We start from the raw sequence: 14,435 nt of genomic DNA, 5'->3' as shown, positions 1-14,435 counted from the left end.
AGGGGTTTATGGTTTTTGGGGGTGGGGGGGGGGGGGGGGGAGGTGTTGTTTTTTCCATTAAGGCTAAATCCTCGTTGGTGTAAGCTGTCACAGTGATATTGATGACAAAATATGTTATTATAATTCACACCAGCTAAGGATCTGTCCCGTGTTAATTTTCATAGAAGCTCAGCTGCATGTATTACTTACAAGCAAAAAGGAAAAGTGAATGATACATTCAGATCTAGCCTGTGCCATTGGGTGTGGATCTGAGAATTTCTTCAATCCACTTCTTTACAATATAGTGAGAAGCAAGATTTTGGGGGATTTTTTTATTGGACCAGCTATATGGTTGAGAGCATAGAGAAGCTTTGCAGCACAAAATGCTCTTCCTCAGGTCTGGGAAAGGAGACAGTCTAAGCTAAATGCCATAATATAAAAGAAAGGGGTCACTTACGGGAAATGGGCAATACACCTGTGGATCAAGGAGAAGTTAACAGAACTAGTTACAAATAAGTAAAGAATGGTTCAAATAGATATAATTTTGTCTATTTCCAAAACGTGCGGCTGTAACAATACCCATATTTACAGGCAAGATCTCTCCGAGGGCTGTATTTTGTCCTAAAGAAAACAGGGTTACTAGGAAAACTACCGTTTTTCCCAGGTTTGATTGACCCAATTTTAAGTGCTGATGTTACACAACTGACCTTTGATGGAATCATTTGTTTCATCTGTGGCTCATCAGATGTGTAGCTCTAGTGATAGGAACTGTCTGGTTACATGACATTTTTGAAATGCCTTCAAGCTGAAAGACAAATTCCTATGCAAAATCTGGTTTGCAAAGATCGTATATAGATTTGTGACTATCCCTGGAAGATAGAGCTTTTCATGAGTCTATAAGTGGGTTACACTCCATGAGACTTGTTGTATTTAACATCTGTCTTAACCTTACCGTATATTTTCAGTTTTCTCTTAGGCCCATGTGAGAGCAGCTGTATATAAAAAAAACCCAAGAAAACAAAACAGAAAGTTGTAGAAAGGTCTGAAAAAGCGCCATATAACATAGGAGGCCAGTTGTTCTGTTTTCCCTCCCTGCCCCCTAGCCTGGTTATAGGCAGTGCAATCTACTGTTAGATATGTTGAGAACGGAAAGGGATTAGGCCCTGTCCTCTTTCAATTTATTCTCTATTTTCCCACCGTATGCTTACAAGCAAACCCTAAGCACTGTTGGCCCAGTTTAGCAAATTTACATGCATAAGCTTAAGTCCATCCTGAATCAGCAAAGCACCTGAATACATGCTTCATTTTAATCAGATGTATAAGTACTAAAGGGGGTTGGGCTGCTAAAATAACAAGCTCTCTGCATAAGTTGATTCCTGTTATGCAAGTGTACCACGGTGCCAGGGCAGTGATTCCATGACTGCATAGGTTTTAGTATCATACTGTTGACTGAGCAATATAACTCAGGGTCTTCTGCTGCAAAAATGCAAACTCCTACAGCTTGAAGTGAAGAGAACCTCTATTACTTGTAGTAAGAGGGCTATACATACACATCAGGCACTGCCAATAATACATCACGTGTGTGAGCACATCTGATTGACTGACTGACCAGTAGAGGGCACAGGCGCACGCCTACAGTGCTCAACCTTACAGGGGTACAAGGAGCCTTGATTCATGTTAAATTGATACCATTGGTAAAATAAAATGATAAATTACTTTAAAGTCATCAGATGACATTGCTCATTACTAGTAGCACTCAAAATCCTGGGCAAATAAAATACTGAATGGCAGGCAGCCTTGCATCTTTCAGAGCATTATATTTGCGTAGAAAATTCAATTGGTTGGAAATGAATTTAATATATTATTTGTTTACTTTTTGCAAGGGTACAACCTTCCATTTTAATACTCATGTGTGGTGTGATTGCATGTGCCTCTTGTGATCAGGTACATCCACTTCCTAAATAGAAATCGGCAATTCATACTGTTTCTTTTTCCAGACAGATACATTACTAAAAATGACAGGCCCATTAGATCAACAAGGGCACAAAATGTTTTATAATTATCACAGAGCAATAAAGTCAATAAATCTTCTCTGGTCTAAATTATGACTTTATGAAATCAAAAATAATGAAATCCATTTACAATCTTGCTAAAATCCAGATTCTTGCTTTGGTGAAAAAAAGGATATTAGCAATTATATTCCATTACTCGGGGATGACTAAGTGTGGCCTCGTGAACGTGATCATAGAACTCTAAGCCTAGAACTCTTTGCTTTAACAGTGGTTCAAACATTGACTCCTTCTGTGGCCTCAAACTAATTGTTTAACCTCTCTGCACCTCATTTTCCCATCTGTAGAACAGAGATAATGCTTACCTCCTTCACGGGAATACTAGGAGGATTAGTTAATGTCTGTAAAGCACTTTGAAGATATGAAACCCTCTATAAATGCACAAGAATGTTATTCGGGGTAGAAAAGAATTTCCCATTTCCTTTTGTCACCAAAGTTCATAGCGTCTCACAGGAATGATTTTCACTTTCAGTAATTTGGTCAGCTCCCACTTACCATAAGATTTATGATTTCATTCTCCTTCAGCTGGTCTGTCACCATTAAAAGGGATGTGTTTACTGTAAGTCAGCTCTTCCTAAAAATAATTGGCCGGATGTTCCTTCTGGAGACACAGCAGACAGATCATCATCTGTAACAGGCTCAACCTCTGACTACAGAAGTCATGGACTCAGAACAAAGAGTCAGACAATGCCTGCTTGACTATTACAGGCAGGTCTCACATATTTTTTCCTGTAATGTAAATATGTAGCATAGAATTCACTTTAGGAAAGAAGAGAAGGTTTAATTACATTAATTTTTGCAGTCTTCCTGAATAGAAATATCTCCAGTAGGATGAATTAATGAAAAGTATCTCTCTTCTGTTCTACAGGCTTTGGACATTTGATAGGATGAAACAGTCAAGTAGCAGCTCCACAGTAAATGTTGTGATAAGATTTGCACTTAAAACATAATTAAAGTAATACCATTCAGTGTTTCCCTATGAAATCCAGCTGCCAGATTTAAACACAATAAGATTTCAGAGGTTACTTTATTTCTCTCTCAATCTATATATGCAGTCAAACACAATTTTATTGTGCTTAGTTTTTGGACTAATAGCAACTTATTAAGAATAATGTATTGATATTTTCCTCAGTTGACCAATTTGGCAAAACCACTGTCTGAGAGTGAAAGACTCCACTGATGTGACTTCAAAGGATAGGACCTATTTTTAATTACCCGTGTCTCTGAAATCAGAGAGTACTGATTTCAGTATGGGATGTTTAAATGTTCAGGATTGGGCCAAATGCATTTCTTGAATGTAAATTAATTTTACACTGAAAAATAAAGGTATTCAGAACTGTAACACTGATTCAGGCCAACCCGGGGGAAGGACAAGCATTGCAGTCCATCTATGTCATAAAAGGTCTATAAATGATTTTACATGGTTGACTACCGCTATATGCTATTAATGATAGACTTTCTCTGATTAGTGCAAGTGCCTAAGCTGGAAAGATAGCCAATTAAATTTTAGTTATAGTTACTATGGAATTCACATTGGTAGTAAAGCCTTTAGTAGGCAGTAAAATGGTTAATACTTCACTTACCATTCCATTCGTTCATACTTGCCCACCTCACTTTCACAGATTTTGAAGCCAGAAGGAACTATTATGATCATAGCTGTGACTTCCTATGTCAGACTGATTGCCTACATGATGCGGGTTGTTAATTCACGCAACCTGCGCCAAGCCTGTTACTTCTGGTTCTGGCTAAGCTGCATCTTTTAGAAAGACATTCAATCTTGATTTAAAGACTTCAGGTAATGGTGAATTCAGCATATCCCTATGTTAAACAGTTTTCAGTACTCCTTATCATTAGAAATCTGTACCACATTTCTAGTTAGAATTTGGTTTCCAGTCTTTGAATTTTGCTATGTATTATTTGCCAACTTAAACAGCCCACTATCAGAAATCCTCTTTCAACAGAGTTCAGGTTAGAGATTGAGCCACTTCTTCATCATCTTTTAAACTAAATAGATGGTACTAATTCTCTCTCTCAACCTAAGGCAGGTTTTCCAAATCTTGAATCACTCCTGTACCTCTGTTCTGAATCCTTTTCTTTCCTATTTGTCATTGTACTTCCCACTTTCTAGGACATTCTTCTGAACTGATTTTTTTTCAGTTTTTTAGAATATTGAATATTTCTAGAAAGTATTTCTTCCTACCACTCTTATCCATGTTTAAATTTAGGCTCAGAAAGAAACATGACAACATCTGAAATACCTAGGGTTTTGCACAGCTCCCCAAATCCTTCATATATATATATATATAGATATAGATATAGATATATATAGATACATACATACATACATATATATCATATCCAGATATGTTTGCATCATTTAAGAAAAATATATCAGCGTATACACCTGCTGAGCAACTTACAACAATAGCCACACCTGCTCTGAAGCCACCCAGGTCAGAAAACAACTCCAAAAGTAGATATAATGATAACTTGAAGCTAGACAGAATTTTTACAAATGATGCTGCAGAATCTAGATGCTATTGGTACTTATTAATGGATGTTTGGATCCTGATGCAGGATCTTGATAGCAGGGACCTCAAAAATTGAACACTATGCTCAATGGTGTCATGTCCAATGGTAACATCCCAAATCTAGCTGGAATGCAGTGGCATGTGTAATGGATGGCAACCATCTACCTTTACACAAGAGTAGGAAAGTACTAACCAGTTTCCTGTGCTGTGCTACATTCTTTGGGGGTGTAAGTTGTAGCCACGTTGGTTTAAGGACACAGACAGACAAGGATCTTTGGGTGAATCCAATATCTTTTTTTAGATCAACTCACATAGTTGGACAAATTATTCTTAGTAAGTTTTCAGACACAAACACCCTTAGTCATTCTTTGGGTGTATTTCACCGCGTGCGTGCGTGCGTGCGTGCATGCGTGCACACATTTGTGATAGCTATATCTATATATCACACAAAGGCCTGGTATGCAATTCCTATTCATGGTAGAGTGAGGATTCTGCTGAGTAATTTCAATGTCTTGAATGGGAGTACCTATGTGAGTTAGACCTTCCTCACGTAAGTAAGGGCTGAAAGATCTAGCGCAGAAATATCACTTCTAGACCTGAGATATTACAGACTGTCTATTATACTTTCAGGAGACAAGTGAAGAGCTCTTGGTTGAGAATACATGTCAGGGAAATGACATGTTTTCATCACTTCCAGCATTGGTTATAAGACTCTGAATACATTATCTCACAGAAGGGAAAATGACATTTAGATTTTTTATCACAGTGGAAATCAGCAAATGCAAGTTACAATGTAATTTTAACAGACGAATAACATAGATTTCTACCATTTATCACAAAAAAAGCCCCGAAGTCATTTTCCCCCTTTTAATGAGAAAAAAATTCAAAAAAGCAAGGTAGATAAATAGAAGGGTGTTCTAGGACAATAGGTAGCAGGAAAAATGTATCACTTAATTGGTTTCTCATTATTTAAGTTCTGGGGTCCAAGTCTGCATGCCAGTGGGAGAGTCGGCAGGACTGGGCCACTCATGGGAGCTGGTTTATTAATTAGTACAAAGTCTAAAATATGAATATATATTCCTGCAACTAGAGATCCAAGTTTAAAAAAAATTCCAGACACTAAGGCCTCTGGTGCATGTTCATTTAACAGCATGTTGGGATGTGACTCCTGGCCTCAGCATTCTCACCGTCTGCCATGCCACATGGGCATGGCAGAATGCATGATTTTTGGATCAGAAATCATATACTGGTCACACCCTTACTACCTGTCAGTACAGGAGGAGCCTGGGAGCATCATCATGATCCCAGACTCCCTGTGTACCAGCAAATTGAAAGCCAGTGCCCATAGTCTAGCATGAACCGTTGCAGTCCCATGTCTGGGACCAACTATCAGCTGATGGTTGGTCCCAGCCCCAGGACCACAGAGTCTCATGCATCAGGATGTGGGACAACCTCATGTGTAGCCTAGCTGCACATGTGTTTTTTTAGGGTCTTGGTGCACTCCAGGGCATGGGAAAGGTTCCCAGACCCTGGGGTCTCCATATCCTAGGGATGTCAGAAAACCTGCTTGTGCAGCCAAGGACCCAGGATCAGGAAATCTCTCCCCAGTCCCAGGGTCCCTGTGGCTGGGATGTGTCAAGTGCCTTGATCTGCAGTTCCCTGAGAGTTGCAGGGCAAAATAGTCAACCCGCAGGGTTGCAGGGAGTCCTGTGGTTTCTTGTGACCCAGAACCAGAATATGCCTTGCTCCTCTGCCCCTGCTAGCTGCAGGGCAAGGCAAGTACTATGCTGGGTCACAGGGAGCCCCAGCTGATAGCTCCTCTCAACTCAGCACCCTGAAAACACAAAGCTGAGTGTAGAGAGCAGGCATCATGTGCCATGGTAGGGCCACCCACCAACCATTCTATTTAAGGCGCAATAAAAATTAGCACTAAAAATATTATGCGTATTTTGTGGAATATTTTTGTGGCTGGTTTCTCATTCTGTTGCACCATTTATTGCCTGAACATATGGTCAGGTTACTATGTATAACACAATTAACAAGTTAGTGGCATCTTAAGGGCCAGGGGTCCGAAATGGAAATAACCTGTGATGACCCAAAGGACTAAATTCTACTGAAGATTAGGCTGTGCTTTCAATAGCTTCTAATCAGAGTCAGTATATCTTTTATCAAGAAAAAATAATCCATGTTATGGGCACTGAACAAATAAAACACAGAGCATCCAGTATTTACTTGTATGCCAATATTTTCTATAGGTATAAAAGGTATTAAGCCATGTCTACATGGTAAATTTAGAGTGCTCCCAAGTGACATCCTCAAACATGCTTTTAGATACATCCAAAAGCAGCATAGCCATGTGCAGGTTGAACAGGCTAACTAGCACTGATCAATAGCCCAGCCATGGTACTCCATGGATACACAGCCTCTGGATCAGGAATCAGTTTGCTCTGCAGCCCAGGAAGTTTGCTATATAGGTAAAGCTTTATATCTTTAGCAACACTGCATCTTAGTCCAAGGTAGAGGCCTGCACTATGCACCCCATTTGGAATCATAAAATTTATCTGTTGTCTTGCACCTTGGCAATAAACCATAGTTGTTGGAGTTTTTTGGTACTTTTTCCCTTTTATTGTGAACCATTACATGGGGATCATCCATTGTAATATAGGCTCAGATGGAGGAATCACATTTCATATGATTAATGAGTGTTATATCTTGATCCTTCTCTCTTTTTAATTCTGTTTTCTAAGTTAATTTGGCCATTCATGCTGCATTTGGACCAACAATTCATGGTTTTATCAAATGCTTTAATGATAACTGTAATACCAGAAAGTAGATAATATTACAGTGGAATTTGGGGCTTGTCTGATTGCTCTCAATGGGGCCTTATCTAATTAAGGACTGAACACAGAAATACTGTATTATAAAATTATAAGACCCAGAAGTTATACATTGGCTCTAGCTCTCAGCTATAAAAATTATTTCCAATATTACAGCAGAGAACTATAGACTGATCATCAATAGGTTGAATTCTGATTTGTGAATACTGAGGGGGGCGGAGGAAATCATTCTAGAATGATGCTGTTTCTGGATTAATCAAATTTCTGATGTGAACAAAAAGAGGACAAAATTACCAGGTACAAGGAGGAACAAAACCAGGCAGCTGCCAGGATAATGGCTACAGACAGGCCTGGGTTGCACAGGGAAGACAATGTCCATAAAGTGTGGTAGGAACAGAAGTTTCAATGGGAGTTATTCTGTCTACACTGTGAAGCACTGGAAACCCAAACATATAAACATCCTTCCCAGCAGAAAAGCATAATTTTTAACATAGAAATAAAATATGTTCCAAGTCCAGATTTATCATTTGATTAAAACATCAAAATCGCTTTACTGGGGGTGGGATCCCTACATATGTATTGACAGCACTTTGGACTCCACTCTGTCCCTCTTCACAGACATCAACCTCACTGATCTTTCCCTTTACATTATAAATCTAGCTCAGGGGTGGGCAATTATTTCAGGCAGAGAGCCGCTTACCAAGTTTGGGCAAGCTGTCAAGGGCCACATGGGTAGCCCCTCCACTTGACAGGTGCCCCGCCCCAGCCACCATCTTGTGACCAGAACCCTGCCTCCTAACCCCTGACCTTTGCCACCAGAAGTCCCTCCCCTTGCCCCCCAGAAGTACTTCTTTCAGCAAGGGGTTTTGCCATCTCAAAACCAGAAAAAAAACAAATTATATTTTAAAAGAAAACATCTACAACATTCATTAATTTGATTTAAAAAAATATTCTTATCCTGACTTACATGTGTTTGTGTAGTGTACATAAAGGTGATAGCACAGTAGCTTAAAATGAAGTCTTACTCTTGTATGTTGTGGGGGTGGGTATAGGTTTGTGGAGGGCTGTGGGTGTGTGCGTATGTGGGGTGTGGGGGAGAGTGTGGATATGTCTGTGGGGGTGGATAGGTGTGGGGGGTGTGGGGGGTGAGGAAGCATGTAGGTGTTTGTGTGGATATGTGGGGTGTGGGTGAGTATGGGGTTTGTGGGGAGTTGTGTGGAGGGAGAGGGTGGCTGGGGTGTGTGAGAGGGTGTGGGTGTTGGGGGTCTGTGTGTATGGCAGTGTGAGGGGTGGTGTGGGTGCATGTGTATGGTGGGGTGTGTGTGTGGGACTCACCCTACGAAAATACACACATACTCTGTCCCTACCTACACACACACACACACACACACACACACACACACACACACACACACACCCTCTGCCCCTACCTACACATACACACCCTCTTCCCCTGCCTATACACACACGCCTCCCACTCCTGGCCCCAGGGTACTGGCACAGCCCATGCTCCCCAGTCCGGCAATATAGCTGGGAGCCACATGGAGCTGGCGCAGTTCAGGGGCAGGAAGGCAAGGAAATGGCTGGGGGTGGAGCGGGGCTGGGCTGCTTGATCCTGCAAGCCCCCCTGGGTCCTACTGTTCCTGGCTTCTATCATCTTTGACAGGCAGACAGGAGCAAATAAAAATTAATTTACTACATTTTTTAGGGGCCCTGTGGGCCAGATAGAATGGCCTGGTGAGCCAGATCCAGCCCACAGGCCATATTTTCCCCATCCCTGATCTAGCTGCTACCATGCACTTACTGCTGCCTGTTGGGGTGACAATAATTTGGATTATTAGGGAGCACTGGATTTGCAGCTGAATACAAAGGCATGACCTGTGGCTTAGCAAAGGTGCTGACCACAAGGCAGAATGATAGCTAAGCCAGCCATTTGCTTATGCTAAGTAACCATCTTAACTGTGTCAACCATTCTCTGAGAAAAAAGCAGCAAGCGAATCTGTGTGAGTCTGTGTGCTGTGAACCAGCTACAGTAAGGAACGAGATAAGATGCAAGGGCCCAAAAAAGGTGGAAGATGGTACAATCTGAGACAGAAAAACAGATTGGAATGTGGAAAACAACACATAATTGGTAACAGTATCTGAGATGAACATATGCAAAAAGATGAATGGTGATTGGTGAAGAAGCCTCCAGAAGCTTCCAGGTTTTGGTCAAAGTCCGCTCATTGACTGAGCAGGAGTCAAGGTCTTAGACATGCGCTCATAGCAAAAAGGCATGTAAATGAATGGAATACATAGGCAAGTCCATGCTAATGAAACAAACAGTAAACAGAGGCAGAGCTTGAGATGGGAGGAGAAACGGGTGGAACACAGGAGGGGCAAGGGTAGAGTGAATAGATTCATAGATGTTAGGGTCGGAAGGGACCTCAATAGATCATCGAGTCCGACCCCCAATGTTAATGAGTATAAACCAAAATGTATAAATATGGGGAAAAAACTATTGTTCGCTGCTGCTCCCTGTATTCTGTCGGTGAGGGAGCTTGCCCAAAGCTGTCTCCCTTTTGAATACAGCTGTTGTGAGCAATGTGTGCTGGTGTTTGCTCCCTGCCTGCTCTGGCGAATGAGCAACAGGATCCATGGGCAATTGGACCGTCATCTTCCTAGTCATTGGGTGCCACATGGAGTCGGGTTCTAACACTCCCATTTCTAGAACCAACAGTTTCAGGACAAAACAGGACAGAAAACAGAGCCCAGTGATTCAACTGCAGGACTAAGGGGCAAAAGACAATTGCTAATCTTTGCTCTGCATGGTCTTGAGGTCCTCAGGCCAGTCAGCTAATCTTCCCAGACATGAGTTCCCAACATGTGGATGATCGTACTTCCCTGCTCCACAGGGGTGCTGAGACTTCATTCATTAGTGTTTGTGAATGCCTTAGAATATTCTAGCTAAAGGATGTGCAAAGAATTGTTATTAATTATCATTACTCATCACCAGCAAATCTAGCCACTATATTTAGCTTGTTTATTTCTGGTTTAGATTTTTTGTAAATAGACTCATTATCATTTTCTCCATACGATATTCATTTTCCCCAGAAAGGAAACAAGATCAGGCATGAAATTTGCCATGAGAGCTTGCTGTTACAAGATTCTTCCACTGTCAAGATCTGTGATGGCACTGGTTGTTTAGCTAACACTTTGTTGATAACAAAATGCACTGTTTTCTCACACCCAAGAAGGATTCTGGGCAGTTTCCCAGGAAAATCCTAAAAGTCAGTGGGAACATAGTTGTCATTTGTAGGGTATGTCTACATAAAACAACATGGTGCCAAGGACGGATACCCAGAGCATGTTTTGTACCAGCTTACTTGGTTACTGTACTAGTATTGTCACATGAGTGTCATATTCCAATGCAGCCAATGTATCCTATTTCTCCACAGGCCAAAGTCACCTGGACAAAATGTCATGCTAATATAGTCATATTATCTCTAGTTAAGCATCTAACTCCAGCTACAGAGAGACACTTATGTCTACCTAGGATTCACTGTCTTTCAAACCCTTTCCTGGACTTAAACACTGAAAGTCAGTCTGTTCTTGCAAAACACTAACACAGGATAATTTACTACCCCCATTTACCTGGTAGCCTATTGATTAAGACACTTAACTAGGATGTAGGAGGCCTGGGCTCCAATCCCAACTCTGTCTTGCTTCATAGACAACAACCCTTCAATTCAAGGATGTTCTCTAGCATGGCTCATTGACAGGTCTTGAAGTGACTTAAGAGTCAAATCCTTGAGCCACAGATACACCTGCAGAAGATGCAGGTCTTTCTGCTGGGGAGAGTAGACTGGGATTCCTCTTCTTTTCCTTCCCCCACTCTTTCTTCTATGCTTCAAGGACAAGATGCTTTACTTCGAAATGGGCTGCCACTTGGCTGAGGTTGCAGTGCCAGTGGAGTCGGTTAGCATCCAGTTCCTCCCAGCTCTTGATGTGGGCATCTGTTTTCATAGAAGCATAGAAAATTAGGGTTGGAAAGGACCACAGGAGGTCATCTAGTCCAACCCCCTGCTCAAAGCAGGACCATCCTCAACTATATCATCCCAGCCAAGGCTTTGTCTAGCCAGATCATAAAAACCTCCAAGGATAGATAGCTTCTGGGTACCCTATTCCAGTGCTTTACTACCTTCTTCATGAGAGAGTTTTTCCTATATATCTAACCTAAACGTCCCTTGCTGCAACTTTAGCCCATTGCTCCTTGTTCTGTCATCTTCCCCCACTGAGTACAGTTCAACTCCATCCTCTTTGGAACCCTTCAGGTAGTTAAAGGCTGCTATTAAATCCCCTCTGTCTTCTCTTCTCCAGACTCAATAAGCCCAATTCTCTCTCAGGCTTTCCTTGTAAGTCATGTGTCCCAGCCCCCTAACCATTTGCATTGCCCTCTGCTGGACTCTCTCCAATTTGTCCACATCTTTTCTGTACTGTGAAGCCCAAAACTAGACACAGTACTCTAGATGTGGCCTCACTAGTGCCAAATAGAGGAGAAGAATCACTTCCCTTGATCTGCTGGCCACATTCCTACTAACGCAGACCAGTATGCCATTAGCTTTTTTCACAACGAGGGCACACTGTTGGCTCCTATTCACATTATTGCCCACTGTAATCCTCAGGTCCTTCGCTGCAGAGCTGCTGCTTAGTTAGTCGGTCTACAGCCTGTACTGGTGCATGGGATTGCTCCATCCGAAGTGCAGGACTTTGCACCTCTCCTCATTGAACCTCATGAAATTTCTTTTGGTCCAGTCCTCCAATTTGTCAAGGTCACTCTGAACCCCAGCCCTACTCTCCAGCATACTACTCCTCCCATCTTGATGTCATTGTTAGACTTGCTGAGGAAGCACCCCATCCCATCTTCCAGGTCATTGATGAAGATATTAACTAAAACTGGATCCAGGACTGATTCCTGGGGCACTCCACTTGATATCAGGTGCTAACTAGACATAGCCATTGAATACTACCCTTTGAGCCTGAAAATCCAGACAGTTTTCTATCCACCTTACAGTCTATTCATCCAACCCATACTTTCTTAGATTGCTTGCAAGAACATTGTAAAAAAGTGTCTTGAGGTATGCCTTCAGTATGTCCTTGTAGCACTTCCACTTGCCACTGCAAAATCTCAGGCCACCGTTATTCTGGGAGTAGAGCACTTGTTTTGGGAGGCAAGAGTCAGGCATCCACACACAGTGTCCAGTTCAGTGAAGTTGGTGCTTGAGGATCATCAACTCAATGCTGGTAACATTGGCTTCAGTAAGGATGCTGGCATTTGTGTGGCTATCTTCTCATTTGATGGGGGGGTTTTCCAGAGGCATTGTTGGCAATACCTTTTTAGGCTCTAGAGATGACAGTGCTAGGTCACCCATGTTTCACATCTGTAGAGGAGAGTAGGGATGATGACACCTAATAATAGAATTCACCATAAGACGTCGAGTGGATAAGGTAACTAGTAGGGTGAAAGTGCTAGACTTTAGGAAAGCTGATTTCAATGAACTCAGGCAATTAGTCAAGGATGCACTGCAGAGTAGGAGTTTTGAAGTGATGGGAGCCCAAGAAGGGTGGCTGTGCCTTAAGGAAACGATCCTTCGGACACAAAGCGAGACGATCCCGATGTGAGGAAAAAGAGGGAAAGGGGCCAGGAGACTTCCTTGGATGACCAGAGAAATCCAGGGCAGCCTAAGGGTGGGGCACATAAAAAGTGGAAACAGGGAGAGATCACCAAAGAGGAGTATACCTCCTCTGCTCGTGCTTGTAGGGAGGCAGTTAGATGGGCCAAAGCTACCATGGAGCTGAGGATGGCATCCCAAGTAAAGGACAACAAGAATAAGAGGCTGCGATCTATTCTAAATGGAATAACCTGTCTGAGTGAAGAATGAATTACAGTGACTATTGAGTGTATAGCTAACCATAGCAACAAGCTTATCTCAGCATGGACTCTCCCAGGCTGTCCACCCCTAATTACATGTTCCAGACTGCTCTGAAACACATTGAAGACTGGTGTTTTACATATGACAGCAGCTGAATGCCCAGAAGTGTCCTCTCCAGTGCATTTCCAGATGTGGAGCACACAAATAGGAGCATGCTTTGGGGTCTCCAGGATAGGATATACTACCACTGCAGTGGATACATATTCTAAGGGCATGCCATGTAACCATACCCATACAATACCACATACTCTTACATGAATGATTTTCAGGGTTTGTGTTCATAATGGGAGAATTCCAGTCCCTTGATCTCAAATCATTTCTAAAACAAAATTAATGATAAAATATTTAGAAGAGCCCTACTTCCTACCTACAAGGAGGAATGTAGAGAAAGATTAATGTTCCTTTCTAGGATTTTCTATTCTGATCACCTGCCAAAGAATCTCATACAATAATTTCTATATCAAGGATGTGTGAGTGACACCCAGAGAGCCGTGGTGGATGGGTCGGTTTCGACCTGGAAGGGTGTGGGAAGTGGGGTCCTACAGGGTTCGGTCCTTGGACCGATACTCTTTAATGTCTTCATCAGTGACTTGGACGAGGGAGTGAAATGTACTCTGTCCAAGTTTGCAGATGACACAAAGCTATGGGGAGATGTGGACACGCCGGAGGGCAGGGAACAGCTGCAAGCAGATCTGGACAGGTTGGACAAGTGGGCAGAAAACAACAGAATGCAGTTCAACAAGGAGAAATGCAAAGTGCTGCACCTAGGGAGGAAAAATGTCCAGCACACCTACAGCCTAGGGAATGACCTGCTGGGTGGCACGGAAGTGGAAAGGGATCTTGGAGTCCTAGTGGACTCTAAGATGAACATGAGTCAGCAGTGTGACGAAGCCATCAGAAAAGCCAATGGCACTTTATCGTGCATCAGCAGATGCATGACGAATAGGTCCAAGGAGGTGATACTTCCCCTCTATCGGGCGCTGGTCAGACCGCAGTTGGAGCACTGCGCGCAGCTTTGGGCGGCGCAGTTCCAGAGGCATGCGGATT

Source organism: Alligator sinensis, unplaced genomic scaffold (genome assembly GCF_000455745.1).
Source record: "Alligator sinensis unplaced genomic scaffold, ASM45574v1 scaffold1451_1, whole genome shotgun sequence".
Taxonomy (NCBI): domain Eukaryota; kingdom Metazoa; phylum Chordata; order Crocodylia; family Alligatoridae; genus Alligator; species Alligator sinensis.
This window is presented reverse-complemented; position numbering follows the sequence as displayed.